Below are 17,190 nucleotides of genomic sequence, written 5' to 3' on the forward strand. Positions count from 1 at the left end.
AATCTTTCTTCTCTCGTTAATCTCCTTCAGCTGCTCCTCATTGCGCTACTCTTCGCGCTTGGCTTCCCGCACCTGTTTCCTCTTCTCCTCTGATTAACACTCCTACTTCTTTCCCTTTCCTCCCTACCTGCCTTGCCAGATTATTCCCCTAAATACGCTTAACTGGTATGTCTTGTTCCCTGTCGTTTTGTCCCAGTCTAAGTCCTGTTTGTTCGGGGTGCTGTGTGTGTGAGCCTGGAAGTTTAGCCGCTGCTCGTCTCCTGACCTGCTGATCTCTCCCTCTCTACTGCGAGGTTGCGGAGCTGTCCACCGTACTCAATCCGCCGGGGCGGCCGGTGGCTTTTGCTTTCTCCTTTTGAACAAAGACGAGTTTTGGTTCCAGTTTTGCCCTTTGGGCTTTTTTCTGTTTGCATTCCCTAATAATCTGAAGCTCCTGAGTTTGAACATTAAAGACAATATTTGCTCCGCGAATTGCTCTCTCTGGTCCTCTTTCCACACGACAGAATAATCTGGCCACTATGGACCCAGCAGGAGAGCATCCGATACAGACGGCCGTCGAGATCCAGGGAGTTATGCTGGGTAAACACGAGGAGGAATTATCGGCCGCCAGACAGGCCGTGGAGACGCTGGCGGCTCAGGTGACGGATCTGGCTAGACAACTCCACCAGTGTAGTCTCAATCCGCCAGCCCTGTCCGGATCCGTTCACTCCACGGAGCCTCGCATTAACAACCCGCCGTGCTATTCCGGTGAGCCCACCCAGTGCCGTTCATTTTTAATCCAATGCGAGGTTGTGTTTTCCCTCCAGCCGTCAACCTATTCTGGGGACAGGGCCAGGATCGCCTACGTTATCTCTCTCCTCTCCGGACGGGCTCGCCAGTGGGGAACGGCAGTCTGGGAGTCAAGGGCTGTGTGTGTCGAGCGTTTTTCCCTCTTCAAGGAGGAGATGATCCGTGTCTTCGACCGGTCTGTCTACGGGGAGGAGGCCTCCCGCCTCTTGTCTTCTCTGCGCCAGGGTAAGCGCTCAGTTACAGACTTTTCTATCGAGTTCCGCACTCTGGCAACCTCCTGTGGCTGGAATGAACCGGCGCTGCTCGCTCGTTTTCTGGAGGGGCTCCACGGGGGTATAAGGGATGAGATATTGTCCAGGGAGGTCCCTACTCGCCTGGATGCACTGATCGACTTGGCCTTACGCATCGAGAAGCGTTTTGACCAGCGCCGCCGCGCTCGGGGTCTGGAGTCCGCCCTACTGGCCCCTCCGCCCGCCGATCCCCTGGCACTTCCCTCCTCTGAACCTGAGGCCATGCAACTGGGCGGCATCCGCATTTCCGCTGCAGAGCGAGAACGAAGAGTGGTCAATCGACTCTGCATGTATTGCGCTTCACCTGCGCATTTTGTCGCCGTGTGTCCGTTAAAAGACAGAGCTCGTCAGTGAGGGGAGGGCTTCTGGCGAGCGCAACCACTCTAGTCTCTCCTCCTAACTCCTGCACCACCTTCTCGATCCATCTTCGCTGGCCTGGCTCCTCTGCCTCCTGCAGGGCTCTGATTGACTCCGGGGCCGAGGGCAATTTCGTGGATGAGTCATGGGCTCGTGCGCAAGGTATTCCCCTGATGGAGTTAGATGCACCCTCTCCCCTATTTGCTCTAGATGGAAGCTCTCTCCCGAGGGTTAACCATGAGACTCCACCCTTAACACTCACTATCTCCGGTAACCACCGTGAGACCATATCCTTTTTAACTTTTCATTCTCCTTATTTCCCAGTAGTTTTAGGGCATCCCTGGCTAGTACTTCATAATCCCCAGATTAACTGGATAAGGGGTACCATCCTCTCTTGGAATGTGTCTTGTCATGTCAACTGTTTAACCTCTGCTATTCCTCCTGTATCCTCTGTCTCTGTGTTTCAGGAAGATCCAGGGGATTTGTCTGGGGTGCCGGAGGAGTATCACGATCTGCGGATGGTTTTCAGTCGTTCGCGGGCCGCTTCTCTCCCCCCTCACCGCCCTTATGACTGTAGCATCGACCTTCTCCCGGGCACTACGCCACCTCGTGGTAGACTGTATTCCCTGTCGAGGCTAGAACGCGAAGCTCTTGAAAAATATCTATCGGAGTCCCTGGACGCAGGTACCATAGTTCCCTCATCCTCTCCCGCGGGCGCCGGGTTCTTCTTCGTTAAGAAGAAGGATGGTTCCTTGCGCCCCTGTATAGACTATCGGGGCCTTAACGAGATAACTATTAAGAACCGTTATCCATTACCCCTCATGTCATCGGCCTTTGAGGTCTTGCAGGGCGCCAAATTCTTCACGAAGTTGGACCTTCGCAACGCCTATCACTTAATTCGCATAAAGGAGGGGGATGAATGGAAGACCGCGTTTAACACGCCCCTTGGGCACTTTGAGTATCGCGTTCTCCCGTTCGGCCTCGTAAACGCCCCCGCGGTTTTTCAGGCGTTGGTAAATGATGTTCTTAGAGACATGCTAAATATATTTGTTTTCGTCTATCTAGATGACATTCTTATCTTCTCGCCCTCCCTCCAGGTGCACGTCCAGCAGGTTCGCCGCGTTCTTCAAAGGCTTCTCGAGAATAGGCTGTTCGTCAAGGCGGAGAAATGCTGCTTTCACGCGCGCTCGGTCACCTTTTTGGGATCGGTTATTTCAGGGGAGGGCATTAGCATGGACCCCGCTAAGGTTAAGGCGGTAATTGACTGGCCAGTTCCTGATTCTCGCGTCGCCTTGCAGCGTTTCTTGGGGTTCGCCAATTTTTACCGCCGCTTCATTTGCAACTACAGTCAGGTCGCCGCGCCCCTAACCGCCCTTACCTCTGTCAAGTCCAGTTTTGAATGGACCGAGTCCGCCCAGCGCGCTTTTGACCGCCTGAAGACCCTTTTCACGTCCGCTCCCATCCTAATGACCCCTGACCCCTCCAAACAGTTCATAGTCGAGGTTGACGCGTCCGAAGTAGGCGTTGGAGCTATACTCTCCCAGCGGTCTGCCTCCGATGGTCAGATCCACCCCTGCGCTTTTTTCTCGCACCGACTAACTCCCTCCGAGCGTAATTACGACGTGGGTAATCGTGAACTACTCGCTATCCGCCTCGCGCTAAGTGAATGGCGTCAGTGGCTAGAAGGTTCCTGCGTTCCTTTCTTGGTATGGACGGATCACAGGAATCTCGAATATATTCGTTCAGCGAGGAGGTTGAGTGCCCGTCAGGCTCGTTGGGCATTATTTTTCACCCGTTTCGACTTTTCTATTTCCTACCGACCCGGCTCGAAGAACGTCAAGCCTGATGCTCTGTCCCGCCTCTTCGATTCCTCAGAGTGCTCCGAGTCACGCGTTCCCGTTATCCCCGAGGGGCGTGTGATTGGTGCGGCCATCTGGGGAATCGAGAGACTAGTCAAACGAGCTCTTTCTCACTCCGCCACTCCCCGTCGATGCCCCTCTAATCTTCTTTTCGTCCCTGCATCCGTCCGTCCGGCTGTCCTCCAGTGGGCTCATACGTCCAAATTAGCTGCCCATCCCGGCGTTAGGGGCACCCTGGCTTCCATAGGCCAACGGTTCTGGTGGCCCTCCCGCGAACGGGACACTCGTAGTTTTGTAGCCGCCTGCGCGGTGTGCGCACAGACGAAATCTGGTAACTCCCCTCCGGCCGGCCTTCTTAGACCCCTCCCCATTCCCTCACGCCCGTGGTCCCATATCGCCCTTGATTTCATTTCGGGTCTTCCCCCGTCGGCTGGAAATACCGTTATCCTCACTGTCATCGACCGCTTCTCTAAAGCAGCGCATTTTATTCCTTTACCCAAACTCCCCTCCGCCAAGGAGACCGCCCAGACTGTCGTTGAGAATGTTTTTAAGCTACATGGTCTACCTTCTGATGTCGTCTCTGATAGAGGTCCACAATTCGCTTCGCAGTTCTGGAAGGAGTTCTGCCGTTTAATCGGTGCATCCGCTAGCCTCTCGTCCGGTTTCCATCCTCAGACTAATGGTCAGGCCGAACGAGCCAATCAGACCATCGGCCGCATATTACGTAGTCTTGCGTTTCGCAACCCAGCATCATGGTCTGAACAGCTCCCTTGGGCTGAATATGCTCATAATTCGCTCCCGTCCTCGGCCACTGGGCTATCCCCTTTTCAAGCTAGTCTCGGTTATCAGCCACCCCTGTTCTCGTGCAAGGACTCGGAGTCCAACGTCCCGTCGGCTCAGGCGTTCGTTCAGCGCTGTAAGCGTACCTGGAGGAAGGTCAGATCCGCTCTTTGCCGTTTTAGAGACCGGACCCTACGTATCGCTAATCGCCGCCGAGTCAAGAGCCCTAGATATATTTGCGGTCAAAGGGTTTGGCTGTCTACTCTTAACCTGCCCCTCCAGTCGATCTCACGCAAATTGACCCCTCGTTTCGTTGGGCCGTTTCGAGTTTCTAAGATTATTAGTCCTGTCGCGGTCCGCCTCCAACTCCCTCCCAATCTCCGTCGTGTCCATCCTGTTTTTCATGTGTCTTGCATTAAACCGGTTATCCGCGCCCCACCCCGGTCTTCCACCCCCCCCGTTCAGGTTGAGGGATCCCCTGTCTACAGGGTTCGTAGATTATTGGACGTCCGCCGCCGGGGGCGGGGTCGACAGTACCTAGTGGACTGGGAGGGTTATGGTCCCGAGGAGAGAAGTTGGATCCCCTCCCGGGACGTTCTGGACCATTCGCTTATTGATGATTTCCTCCGCTCCCGCCAGGCTTCCCCCTTGGGAGCGCCAGGAGGCGCTCGTTGAGGCGGGGGCACTGTCATGATCCTGGTTCCCTTTCCCCTTTTCCCCTCCCCTCTCTGATGCTTTTTCTTCTCTTCTCTTTGCACTAATCTTTCTTCTCTCGTTAATCTCCTTCAGCTGCTCCTCATTGCGCTACTCTTCGCGCTTGGCTTCCCGCACCTGTTTCCTCTTCTCCTCTGATTAACACTCCTACTTCTTTCCCTTTCCTCCCTACCTGCCTTGCCAGATTATTCCCCTAAATACGCTTAACTGGTATGTCTTGTTTCCTGTCGTTTTGTCCCAGTCTAAGTCCTGTTTGTTCGGGGTGCTGTGTGTGTGAGCCTGGAAGTTTAGCCGCTGCTCGTCTCCTGACCTGCTGATCTCTCCCTCTCTACTGCGAGGTTGCGGAGCTGTCCACCGTACTCAATCCGCCGGGGCGGCCGGTGGCTTTTGCTTTCTCCTTTTGAACAAAGACGAGTTTTGGTTCCAGTTTTGCCCTTTGGGCTTTTTTCTGTTTGCATTCCCTAATAATCTGAAGCTCCTGAGTTTGAACATTAAAGACAATATTTGCTCCGCGAATTGCTCTCTCTGGTCCTCTTTCCACACGACAAATATAGCACATAAGGAGTTAGTATAAAGACTCGTAGGATCTTCGTTTATCTTATGAACACAAATTCACGTGGACTGTTTTAATGATACCCTTACTACCTTTCTGGGCCTTGACTGTGTTAGTTACTTTGCAGTCAATGGAAGGTCAGAAAGCTTTCAGATCTCATCAAAAATATCTTAATTTGTGTTCCGAAGAAGGTCTTTTGGGTTTGGAATGACATGAGGGTGAGTAATTAATGCCAGAATTTTAAATTTTGGGTGAACTATAAAGTTTTAGAATAATTTTTCTAAAAAAATAAAAAAAACACCTCGATTCGCTTCAGGAAGCCTGAGTCGTGTGAGATTTTGTATGATGGTTGGAATTCTTCTGGACTACTGAAAAACCAACACCCAATTCACTGCCATTATAAAGCTTGTAAGAGGCATGATGTTTTTTTTTAATAGAACTCCAAATCAATCTGAAAGTCACTTAACTAAAGTTGGGTTCAAATTTGCAAAAAAAACATCATAGTTACTTTAAGTGTGACTTTATTTAATGTCAAACACAGCCCGCTATCCAACTAACGTGATGTCAGCAAACCTAAATAAAAAACATCTCACAACCAAAGAGTGTTTCTGTATGGCCAGACTTCAAATTTTATGATAATTCAATCAGATTCAATCAGAGTTTCAATCAGGTAGACAGAGACATAAATGCATTTGAAACATTTCGGAGATGAAAAGAAAACCTAAGTGTAATACTATCAATCTATGAAAAGATCACAGTCCACCTACACTGCCAGATGTCAAAAAAATAGCATTAGCAAGGGCTAAAAACACCTGCCAAATGAGCAAGTGATAAGTATTCATTTAGCTAGGTGGGTACAGACATTGTTACACCACAAAGATGCATAAACCTTGTGCAGGAACTACTTAAAATTGCATGAGTGTTTCATAGTGTTTATCTGTTGTTTTAAACATTCTGTAAAAGAAGCAGAGATGAGAACATGATGTTCTTTCATGTAGCACTGGACATTTTTGGTTGTCCACCTTTCCCCAATACATCAAACAAACATGAAATATGGCCAGTAATGAGCTCAGTACTGTAGAGTAGGTGTGTCCACTTACAGTTAACGAGCGGTAGGCTGCAGTGAGGATGCAAACAGCACTCATGAGCACTTACATTTCAGGTGCATGATTTTATTCGTGGAATTACAAGAATGAAAACAGAGATTCATTCAGTCATACGTCCACCCTTTGTACTATGATGAATATATTGCAAGCTCTTACTGGACAACATGGCAACAAATCTCAATAGTTGTTATGGACATTTGTTTACTTACAAATAATACTAAAGCAAAGAACTGAAGCCCTGGTTTTCATTGTGTTCTGTTTCATCGCACAACCTACAGTATATCTTCTTGCTGATGTGCTTGACACAAAGGCCCAAAACCTCTTGATAATATCCACTACTATAATATAAAACTCAAGTTTGTTTTTTGGATGTTTTTGTTAAGTGCTTTACCCTCGGTGATGTGTTACTTTTGATGCAACTGTTTGCATTAATTAAGCTAAATGTATTCACTGAGCTGAGATTAAGTTTGTGAAAGTTATTCTACCAAAAATTCAGAATAATAAGTCAAATAATAAATTAACAATCATTTACAGTGTACTCTAACACCTGAAAGCCACATTTTATATAAACAGACCCATAGTGTTCAGAAGACAAACATGCTTCCCACCGTTTAAATGACAGACTGTTCCTCTTCAGCACAACACACTCACACTTAGCAGGAATCCATTCTTACAACATAGATTTCTGTGAGTCCTTTAACACAATAGCTTATTTTCCAGAAACTGGGGATTTCTCTAATGTCTTTCTGAAGCGCTATGAGAGTAATGAGTTCTGCTGTGTGGGTTTGTTAATAACAAACAGGAAAGAGTAACTTTTCAAAGAAAAGAAGCAAAAACTGCACAAAAGAAGATCTCCGAAAAGCACTAGGTGGAAATCATTGTGCCACAGAATAAAGATTCAGACCTAAAATCTTCCATTATCCGCCGATTACTGCAAATGTTTTCTTGCCAAATTGGGGCCTGAAGAGATTTCTCTGCATAAATACAAAATGAAAAGCGTGTCAAAGAATGATTGTATTAACAGCCTATTGCTTATGAATATTCATGGATATCAGAGTATGAATTTTATCCCGCAAAGGTCTAGTTATGCCTATTATGGGCAGAATATAGATCGTACTGTGGTCGTCATCCATCAATAATCTCCACCGCTGTCACACTTTAATGACACATTTGACTTTATGAACTCCTCTTTGCTCAAATCTATTTTTCTAATCTCATTTTTCCATATAGTAGTCCATATGAAGTCGAGTGAAGAGTTTCTGCTGTAGACTACTTTAAGTTGAAATATCATTTATTGTTCACACCTACTGCATAGCTTTGTTTACCTGGAGTTTCTCTGGCATGGTCTGCATAATTTATGAGTAACGTGTGTTACAAATCAGAGTCTGCAGCTTTTTTATATATATATATATGCCTTTTTCCATTCTTCAGTGCTGCGGGATGTGATGGATTCTGTTTATTTTCCCTCTGAGTCATTTGACTGATGGGCTGAGGGCTGTACTTTGTTATATGTTGGTAATGTGGTACAGCTCTAATGGCCCAACTCCAAGAGAAATGGCCTTATTGGCTCACCTGCTGATTGGAGACTTGACTAAATGATAGATATGTTTTTCTGAGGAAAGAAATTGTGTTTCTAAGAGTCCTTGACATGTCATTTATTGCATTACATTTCAGTTTCATTTCTTATTATTATAGTTTGCATTCTAAATTTTGTGTTCATTAAATGATTAGACATGCACACCTGTGATTACATAGTAATGCTTTATGCTTTCCCTTACACACTAATAAATCATATAACTAAGCAGAAAATCTTTTTTTCCTGATAATTAAGACTATATTTCACTGGTAATTGGAACTTGGTGTTCACCGTTTTCTGTTTCAAAACATGATTTCGTTTGTCATCCATGCACTGAAGTCATGAATGACTTTGTGTGAGTAAATTGTGACAGAATTATTATTTCTGGGTGAACTATCCCTTTAAATGCAGCGTTGTATTGTAACCATAAGCAAAAAGGAAAGCAACTATTAATTTTCCATTTAGATCAGACCAGAGCATATCAATGAAATATCTCACACATTGCCTTTGTGATTGATCACTCTCTTTCACTGAAAGGGAGAAAGAGGAAGATTGTTAAATGAGGAGAGAAGGACAGACAGAGCAATTTTGCTTGTTATTAATGTTTGTGCACAGCATTTGAAAAAAAGCATGCACTGCTGGCAAACGCCTTTTAAGACCATCATCGCTTTTGTTCTCATCCCTGCAACTGATTTCCCTATTGCAAGCTGACCATGCATTTAGTTCCCTGCCTGTTATTAGAATAAACCAGTCTGGACATACTGCCACCCCCATGTATTATATGGATGTAATCTGTCAGTTTCATACTGTTGGACCTCAGTTGAATCCAATCCCACCGCAGGCTATAAGCGAGATGATCCAGTCTGGATTTGCGGTCAACAATTGAAAGGAATTTTGCCAAGATCAAAACAACAGCTGGTTGGATTCCTGGCCACAAATATGCAGGCTGCAGGCATTTTGGCCAAAAATCCAAATAGATTTGTATTGATTTGAAGCACACTTCATCTTGTAGTACGAGCAAGTGTGGTCCTTGATTTATGAGACTGATGCGCATTGGGTTAAGGTCAATTGAGAACTTTCTGTGGCCTGTGATGATGGTGAGACCTCTGTGATGTATGAATCACAGTATCGGCATTGAGTAAATATAGGCTAAATTGTGTATACTAAACTAAATTGTGTTACATTCCAAACTCCTTGACAGCATGAGCGATATTAGATATTTTTGGTACTGTTTTAACTTTCCATTGTTCACCACAGAATGGCTGAAGGTCATGACATTTCCATCTCTATGAACATATCAACAGAATTTCACAAACACACAGATCTGACCTCCATAATGAGCCCTCCATTAATGAGATCTCACATTCACAAGGACACATAATTTAACCTGACATCCTTCAAACTGTATCTTATGTCAATGTTTTCTATAGGCCTTCCTCTCATGTAGTTCTCACGCTAAAGCTTTCAAGCAACCCATTTTTTATGGGTTTTTATATTCAGGATTCTAAGTGGAATTGGAGAAAAATCTTGTGTTAATGAACTCAAAAACGTTGGGTTTCATAATCCAAGTTTATGGTTTTTTATTCGGCTGTTTTGTGTTCAGTTAATAAGTAAATCTTTTTAACTTATATATAAAAAAAGAAAGAAACTTCAAACTCTATTAAATAATTTTCCTTTTGGGCTATTATCACAAATCCCTAAAAATCATTAAAAAGATTTTGATAGTTTAGATTAAATCTTGATTCGTCCCACAATGGGGAAATTTCCATGTTACAGCAGCAAAGACATATAAATCTATATAAATACAAAATAAAAATTTATTACACTATCAAACCAAACAAATAAATTTCAAAAATTGCACTTAGATTATGGTAGCAGCTCTGATTGTAACATGTAATAGCAGCAGGGAGAAGAACCTTTCATATCACTCCTTCAGACACTTAGGATGTAACAGTCTTTCACTGAAGGAGCTGCTCAGAGATGAAACAGTTTCATTCAAGAAGTAGGAGTCGTTCTCCAGCAAGGATGATAGCTTAGCTACCATTCTCCTTTCTCCCAGCTCCTGTACTGTGTCCAGGGACATCCACAGGACTGAGCTGGCCTTCCTGATCCAATTTGTCTAGTCTCTTCCTGTCTGAAGTAGAGATGCTGCTACACCAGTAGACCACTCCATAGCAGATGTGCATCAGGTTAATTTAATCATTAGTTATTTTACATATTCACATTCACTAAATTACATCAACTGAAAAATCTGTGTGCTCTCAAGAGAATTGGATGTTGCTGTTCTGGTACACGATGCACACTACATTTAGGTGAATAGAGCATATAAATGCATTCAGAATCAGATAACACTGATATTGCGAAGAAAAAAATCTCTTTAAATCTCTGAAAAGAAGGATGACATGTTATATATGCACACCGTGTATGTGAAGAAGAGCAACAATATTGAAATGTCTTGCTCGCTCTCATTATACTGAAATACAGGCTCATTTAGAGGACCTTGTTTTTTATGCAACTAAAATTAACTATTTTTGTGGAGGGGCAGATGAACATAGTCTCATTTCTGAGACTGTTTATCAGTTTTAGGGCCATGAAATAATGAGGCAGGCAGATTTGCCAGTTTGTTTTACTGAAAAAGTGACTGGAGTGACAGCTGACTATATTGGGTCATAATTCATTTTTATTGTTTACTGTATTTGCATGAGTGGATTTATACGAGCAAGGAGATGGAATGAGAAACTTTTGTCTCAGAAGTGCATTATTATGTCTTAAATAGATGTATATGGATTTGCTCCGGCTTTCGCAACGAGATACCAAACAGCGAGAGTTACTGTTCAATTACAAGAAATGACATCTTGTGACTAATTACTGAATTTTCTCTCTCGTGCACACATACTGAGACACATTATATTATTTTTCCTGTGGCTTCAATTAAACAGCTGTGGCCGCTGCTGTATTATAGAACAGTATTTGTTCAGAAACATGAAGTCATCTTTGTCTGAACAGCTCAACCTGTAGTACATACTAAAACCGTTTCTATCCTCAGAGAGGAATTTAATGAGAACTGTTCATGTGCACACAGGACAAACTATTTTACAGAACTTCAGATTAATTGAGCACTTCACCGACAATTCTTCTACTTTTTTAATCATCTTATCAGAGTCATGTGTCAGATACCTAATAATGCAACTAGCCTGGGTTACAATGATTTAAACACTTTCTCCTTTATGCTCTGATTCCTGCCAATGAGTTCTCTCCATTTAGCAAAGCCAAATTAATGGGCAGCAGAGTGTAATGAGAATGGGTACATGACGTTAAAGGATGGAAAGAGCTCAGATGTGGGTATCCTATGATGTATCGACACTCAAAATTGATTCTTTTGCCTTGTTTTCAGGCATCTGACAGCTCACCAATGGCCTAATGTGCTGCATGTAAGTGTGGAGATGGAACCTGCCAGTGGGGGGGCGCCTCTAAGTGGGAGACTGTACTGTAAATGTGAGTTTGCAGGAGCACAAGGGGGCCCTCTTTGTGAGTTTGAGCTAAATGTTTACGCTTAAGCAGCAAACGGGTCACAAAAGTCCCAGAAGCAATGCTGTCAGGCATCTGACTGTGTTTCAGAAGTACATTTAATGATTTCTTTTGAATGTTTTTGTTTTTTGACATAATGGGCCACTAGTACATACGAGTTTATCCTGACTAATAACATCATTTAGATAATTGCATTATCTGAGATATACATGTCTAGAAATTGAGGTATTTTATCGGTATTATATTTCAAAAACAAAGATTCTGTCATCATTTACTCATCCTGATGTTCTTCCAAACATGTAAGACTTTCTTCTTCAAAACACAAAAGAAAAAAAAAATGTTTTGAAGAAAGAAAGTCATAGAAGTTTGGAAAGGCACAAGGTTAAGTAAAAAAATCTGTTTTGTAGTCTTGCATAATACTGTACTAGCCACATATTTAATCATATATGTCTCAATTGCTCATCCAAGTCTTAAGTATCAAAAAAATACACCTTGCCACCCTTTTTCCTTTTCACTCTCCATGGGAATTTGGACAAGAATCAGTCCATTGAAATGGCTACATTGGCTTCAACATTAATTTCACAAGCAAACTTGCTGAACCATGTGCTTCTTCTGATCTGTGCGACGAGCAGCTTATGAAATGTTAATAAAAGACTTTCTATATAAATTGCAGAAGTAAATGAATGATAGGGACCAAGCTTTTAACCTCCCTAAATGAGGGAACAATCTAGAATGTAAATATCTGTCATGTTGTGCCATGCAGTAATGGAGATTTACTGTTGATACACATTAATGATTTCTCTCTCTCCCTTTTTATCGATTTTTCGGGGTCTGTCATGATGGTGGCTGTCATCATTTTCTTAAATGGGAATATAATTGTTAGGAGAGACGACCAAGCGCATGCATATGCTCAGTAGCTGTGTTTCTGATGGCAAGGACTATGCATGCCAGACAGCAGACATTTGCAGAAATCTACCTCATTTCCCGAGATCTGAAGGGAACATCAGCCCTCATTTACTTAGTTGGACGTGGTGTCAGATGGGATGAACCAACTCAAATTGCTTCTCGGCTCATTTAGAGATCAGATGAGAGAGGCACAGAATGGATGAATCTTAAGACCTTGAAGGCGCTCTGCAGAGAGGCACGTGACTCCTTATATCACCTGCTTATCTGTCAAAGACCCCCTCTGGAACTGGCTGACAAGGTTTCACTGAAGAATAGCCTGAAAACAGGCTTAATTAGGCTTGCTTTGAGGACTTTTAACAATGGCGATATCGACAGTTTGCAGCGTATGGATCCAGGTTTCCCGGCTTCTGCTTGGTTGATCTGGATATATTTGTACCAAATTCCTTCCAGGATTCACCCTCATCAAAGAAAATAAGTGTAGTTGTATAACAAATGTTTATGTAAAAATACTAGATATAGTTTTGAGGACAGCTTCCACACATAAGAATAAAATGGTCTATAACGATGCACAATTAAAAACTTGAAAACACTCAAAAAAAGATAAACTGCAGCTTTTTAATTAGCAGAGCTTGCTAAGGCAAACATTGCTATTACTGTACTATTACTCATAAGGCCAATTAGGGATTTGAAGAAAGCCCTTACCTTAGGTATTGCAAGCAATTGATCTCTGTTTGAACTACAGACATTAATGGAACTTTAAATCATGTGGCTTGTTGAGGAGGGTTTGTGCTTTTTTTAAGCAGTCGTATTAATGGTAAAATGACAAAACAGCTGAAGTATTCATACAGACTTGTGTTAAAATAACTGTTTCCTATTTTAATATATTACTCCGGTCTTCAGAAATCATTCTAATATAATTTTAATATGCTAACTTGGTGTTCAAGAGGCATTTCTTATAATCAGTTTCTTATTTTCATGGTTCTTTGATGAATAAAGTTCATATATATATATATATATATATATATATATATATATATATATATATATATATATATATATATATATATATATATATATATATATATATTATAGACATTATAAATGTCTTACCTGTCACTTTTGATCAATTTAATGAATCCTTACATAAGTATAATTTTTTTTTCTTACTGACCAATTGTGAAAAAAGGGGTATTTGTAAAGAAAACATTTTAAGTAAAGTCACATTGCAAATATACAGTAAATGCAAAACAGATATACAGTTGTGATTAACCCTTTACATTCCTACGGCAAAGTGACAAAATATCTACTATAATATCCCTTGTGCACGGTTCAATTTCTGTGTACACCCTTTATGGAGCGGGACAAATTGACCCTAATTAGATTCAATACAATTCCTCAAAAATCACACTATGAAAAACAATAAAGATTCAGGTACAAACTGTAAACTTTTATTATCAACATTTGTCTAATATCCCCCCCAAAATATATCTGAAGATATGATTTAATGAAAATGTTTTTTAACCATATTTTAAAACTGTTTTGTTTTGACAAAATTTGAAAATAAACAGTATGCTGACTTAATTTGCATATAACATTTTTTTAACTTTTTTTTCTTAGAACATCATAACTGAACAATTAAATGTAGCCGTATAATGAAAATATTTACTTTTTTAAGTTGGCTGTTTTGTAAACTCATTTCATAAAGTCTAGAAGTTACTTTAGACATGATGAACACAAAGCAAGTGTGTGCTTTTTGCATATGAATTTCTTGCACTTCACACACATGGTGCTGGTTTTGCTGTCCCGCTTGGATGGGCACATCTCACATCTCATCCGTTTTTTCCTATCATCTGTGTTCACTCCTTTATTTTCTGTGGGTCTGACTCCAGATGCATGTTTCTGCCCTCCATGTTCATAATCTCTCTGGGTAGCTCAGGTTTGTCATTTGTTATTTGCCATTAATTTTGAACACCATGATTTAGCTTTTTGAAGTGTGTTTGGTTAGGGTTAGAGCACTTTTAGATAGACGTACACTTTAGAACTGGAGTTTATGCCCTGACATACATGAAATAAATGTTTTTATTTTGTGTCTGTACAGTTTATTTTGAATAGCTGCCTATGAGAGTAAAATTGACCCGCGAACATCACAAACGTAATAGTAATTTAGCTTGTATATGTCAAAAAGCACCAGCATGTTGAAACTTTGCATGCATGTCCATGATGATAAATGAGAAAAAGTCATAAAATATGAAGAAAAGAAAAAAGGTTTGATATTATTCCAGATAGCTTGAAAAAATAAATAATAGGTCATTTTTAGGTCAATATTTTTCTGTAGTGAAGTGTGGAAATCGTCATTTTTTAGCTTCATAAAGTAGTAAAAAAAAAGTCACAAAATATCAAGAAAACATAGGTTAACCAGTATTTCCAACAACTAGAAAATCTAAACGGGTCAAATTTACCCGCAACATAACACAAGGGATATACTGAAATGTGTAATTTAAATGTTACTTGCAGAGAGAGAGAAACGTACACACATTTTTTTTTTAAAGGCTGTTAATGGAGAAAATTCTTGCATCTTCCAGCAGGGTGGCTTTGCCAACTATGAAGGTAAAACAGTAGCAAATCTTGAGAGCTTGTTGATTTGAATGTGAGAACTTGTCATATTAATATTTTATTTGTAGGGTGAAATTTACACACAGCTCTGATGTGAAAAGCTGAATCTTTAGATTTGCAAACACAGACAATAATCAAAAGAGCTGTGTTTGAATTCGAAGTTACAAATTAATAGTTACAAATGTGTTCATGAGTTCACCTAATGAACGCTGCTGGAAAGCCGTGGATGGATCAGGAGACTCACCAATGCAAATGATTCACGTCCTCCCGGTTCCCGTCAGCACACTACACACTCTGCTGTAATGTAGGCCTAATGTTCTGTTTTACAGTAATGTCTGTTCTATACAGTATATGTAATATCAACATTTTAGCAACAAATGGTCTGCATCAATGCTTAGAGGTTCTTATGGGCAAAAAAAAACAAAAAAACATTCCAGTTTTGAATGCATTTAGGATAAAAGAGGAAAAAAAGAAAACTGATTTACTAAGTTCTTAAGTGAATAAAGGTTTATTATTATTTTAATATTAATATTAAAAAGTTGCCTGTTCTGTGATGTCAGTGATAGCATACAGAACACTTGAAATAAACTGTACAAATGTGGCATAATAAAATGTTTGTAACCTATGCCGTTGTGATAAGTTGTATAATAAGTTGTATAATACAAATATTAATATGAAAAGTTCTCACATTCAAATCAACAAGTTCTCGAGTATGGTTATTGTTTTACCTTCATACTAACCAATGCAATTACTTGCATACTAACCTCATGCAGGACAAGACATGTGACCTAGGAGCACGTCCTACTTGGCAAAATCACAGGCACATATTCTGCTGGCATAGTCATGTGTGAACCGGTTTTCATCAGTAATTCTGTGATCATGACATGAGTCAGGGATTCCGGTGAGCTCAGGCATTAGTGCCGACAATGTTAGGATTACTGACGGTGGAGAAATTTTTAAAGTGTTTGGAAAGAAACTGTTGCTGTGATTTTTTATTTTTCTGAATTGCAGGGCACAATTTGAGCATGTTAGAATGATCCTGCAATTTCGAAGCAGCCTCATAGCGCAAAATAAAAAAAAAAAATTTAATCGATACAACGAGCATGGTTATCCGCAGTGATGGTGTTATTTATGCTGAGAACAGTGATCTTGAGCTTAAAATAAAAGCTTTTCTAAACAGTCCCAGGCTGGAGAAAAAATAAACTGGCAGGCCACATTGGCTTTAAGTTGGGATGCTGATGTCAAACAGGGTAGATGTTTAATGAGGGTAAGGTGATCTAGGGATCACAAGGTTGAGTAACAGTGCTGATGTAATTGGCCTATCCCGGCTCCTGTGTCAACTGTAGAAGATTTCTGAGTAATGACTGAACCATTCTGCAAAGGATGTGGAAACTTGGAGGAGATATAGTAAAGCTGCTGTTCCAGTTTCCCTCAATTACCCAGTTTAAAGTCCGTCAGAATAGACTTTAAATGGCTTTAAATTTGGTTTCAGCTTTTCACCTTGGTTTTTAGTTTAAGTAAATAGTATAAAATAATAGTAAAAAATAGAGTATAAATATTGCAATTTTAAAAATTTCTGGCAATGCTACAGGTAAAATATGGAATAATACTAATAATAATAATAATAATATAAAAAATATTTTTTAAATAGCAAATCATCATAAGAAATCAGCATCTCCCTCTTGTTGTATAAAACATCTTTGAATGTCTTTTTCTGTAGAACACAAAATAATATTTTTAAAAACATGTCATTGTTTTGGACCCCATTGGCTTTCATTATATGGGCAAATATAGTTGAAATAGCCAAAATATCTTATGTGTTCAACAGGAAAAGAAAATCATACAGGTTTGTTATGACATGAGGGTGAATATATATATATACAGTACAGACCAAAAGTTTGGACACACCTTCTCATTCAAAGAGTTTTCTTTATTTTCATGACTATGAAAATTGTAGATTCACATTGAAGGCATCAAAACTATGAATTAACACATGTGGAATTATATATGGAATTATATACATAGCAAAAAAGTGTGAAACAACTGAAAATATGTCATATTCTAGGTTCTTCAAAGTAGCCACTTTTTGCTTTGATTACTGCTTTGCACACTCTTGGCA

This window comes from Carassius gibelio, chromosome A11 (assembly GCF_023724105.1).
Source record: "Carassius gibelio isolate Cgi1373 ecotype wild population from Czech Republic chromosome A11, carGib1.2-hapl.c, whole genome shotgun sequence".
NCBI classification, from domain to species: domain Eukaryota; kingdom Metazoa; phylum Chordata; class Actinopteri; order Cypriniformes; family Cyprinidae; genus Carassius; species Carassius gibelio.